Source organism: Gavialis gangeticus, unplaced genomic scaffold, assembly GCF_001723915.1.
Source record: "Gavialis gangeticus isolate Ggan-Ray unplaced genomic scaffold, GavGan_comp1, whole genome shotgun sequence".
In the NCBI taxonomy this organism is placed as follows: Eukaryota; Metazoa; Chordata; order Crocodylia; family Gavialidae; genus Gavialis; species Gavialis gangeticus.
Window position 1 is genome coordinate 36144833 of NW_017728994.1, and position 2117 is coordinate 36146949.

A 2117-nucleotide genomic window follows, 5' to 3' on the forward strand; every position below is an offset into this window, starting at 1 on the left:
GGGGGGGGGGGGGCTTAACCATTTGACCATCACAGCCTAGTTGCCATTGCAGGGGTAACTGTTACTATCCTGCTGTGGAAGAAAGGACCTCACACAATTTACTGACTGGTCAATATGTGAGGTTGGCACGCTATCAAGAGCTGAGAACCTATCTTACCTTGCAGGAAAACTACCTTATCTTGTCTCCATGAGCTTTTACAACTCGGAATAGGTTGACAAGAGAAAACCACTGCCTCGGAAAAACAGCAACAACCCAAACAACTGCAGGGTGGCTCCTTTCTCTGAATGCAGCCAGTTTAATTAGGCACACACAGTTTGGATTTCTCTACACGGAGGAGTTCATTGGACAAGGTGCGAATTTCAAGTGCACTGGCTAATGTGCACCAACAACAGCTAGTAGGAACAAGGCTTTTGTGCAAGCTGGCAAATCCCGCTTGCAAATAGTCAACTTGCATTTTGTATAAACTGTGTGTGTCTAAGCAGGGAGACTGACAGCAGCAAAGCAGAATAGTTGATGTCCTGCAAATGTATACTTACTAACTTCCCTGTGCAGACCAGCGGTTAAATCTTAGTTGTTATACTACTGCACCCCCCCACTACATTTGGATTTAAAGTGGTTCCCCGGTCTACTTTAACCCTCTTCCAAAGTGAGATAAGAAAATCCACTTATGCCGGAGCAGACAAGTCCAGGCGGGAAGTTATGCCCATAAACTCGAGACTGCTTGCCGTGCGAGGAGCCTGGCGCCGGGGCTCCGGAAACCGGCCGAAGGGGCTGGGAGGTGTGCGGGGCCGGGCCGGGCCGGGCCGAGCATCCCCGCTCTCACCGCCGGAGGAGCCGCTGAGACGCCTGCACACCCCGGGGACCCTTCTCGCTGCGGCTCGGGACCTCCCGGCTTCGATGTCGGCACAAGGCCCGGCAGGAGCTGCTGAGTCCCCCTCCAGCTTTCCCCCCGCCGTCGTCTTTGTCGGGCGCAGCTTTGCAGCGAGGAACAAGCCTGTGGGGCTGCGCCCTTTGGGGACGGGGCTTCCTTTGCAGAAAGGCTGGTGTCTAGACAAGCTCCTCAGCACCTTGGGGCTCCCTCCAGCCGTCCTGGCCGGGGGCAGACTCGCACCAGCCCCGGGACACAGCCCGCCGCCCCCCGGGTGTTGCTAGGGCTGCAGCGCTTCCCATTCAAGCCGCTGAAGTCCAGCTCCCCAGGTCCTGAGCTTGAATGGAAGAGAAACCTCTCCGGCGAAGTGGAGGAGCGAGGGAAGCCCGTGCACCTCCGCACGCCGGGGGACCTGGCCGGCGGCGGCAGCGGGGGCAGGATCGGGCCCGTCGCGGACCCTCGGGCGGGTGAGGGGGGTGCAGTCAATCCAGGGCCGGCTCCTCCCCGCACTTCATTTCCAGGTCAGAGACGAGCCCCAACGGGAGTGGATTCCGCGGAGCGAGGAAGAGGTATTTGCTCGTATTTCCCGTCCTGGTGAGCCCGTGCGATCCCCGCGCTACCCCTGGCCAGACCTGAGAGCGGGGGCAGGGAGGCGCTGGGGGCTGAGGAAAGCTTGGCCCATCCACGCCGCTGGGAGCTCGTCTGAACCTAAAGGTGAGACCGATTTGTCGTTACAAGTCTCTCACTCACGGCAGCGCTGTCACCTCTCGACCCCGCCGAGCTCTGCACGTCCCTGGTGCCCGGCGCCCATCAAGGGAGTCAGGATTTGTCCGGTGGCCTTCACTTTCCTGCTCCGCAGCAGAGACCGGCGTCCCGGCTGCCCGCACCCGCCTGTGCGTGAGCCGCTTGCACCTGCGCGGCGCTTCCCCGCGTCCTCCGCGCCCTGGAGGCGCCCCTTGGCCGCGGGCGCGAGCTCTGCGGGGCCGGGATCCCGCCTGCCCCGCACGTGCGTGCTTGTTCTCCGCGGGGAGGGGCCATTTCTGCGAGGGATTGTTAACGCGCGAAAAATCTCCCGCGAAATCGTGAGTGGCGCTTGGATGCAATCAGCCGCCTAAACACAGGGGGTTAGAGCTTGGCCTTCCTCGGGCCGGGCTGGAAGGAGACGTCCAGGTTTCAGTCCGCTGCCGAAGTTACCGGCCGCCCTGTCCTGTGCGCGGCCAGGGATCTCTTCAGTGGAAACCAAAAGCC

General features: G+C 60.8%; 1 protein-coding gene across 1 annotated transcript in view; it reads right to left on the minus strand.

The window, feature by feature from the left end:
* CXCL12 (C-X-C motif chemokine ligand 12) overlaps window positions 1-2117 on the minus strand; it is a 25616-nt gene that overhangs the window by 22419 nt on the left and 1080 nt on the right. The gene's annotated exons all lie outside the window — the stretch shown is intronic.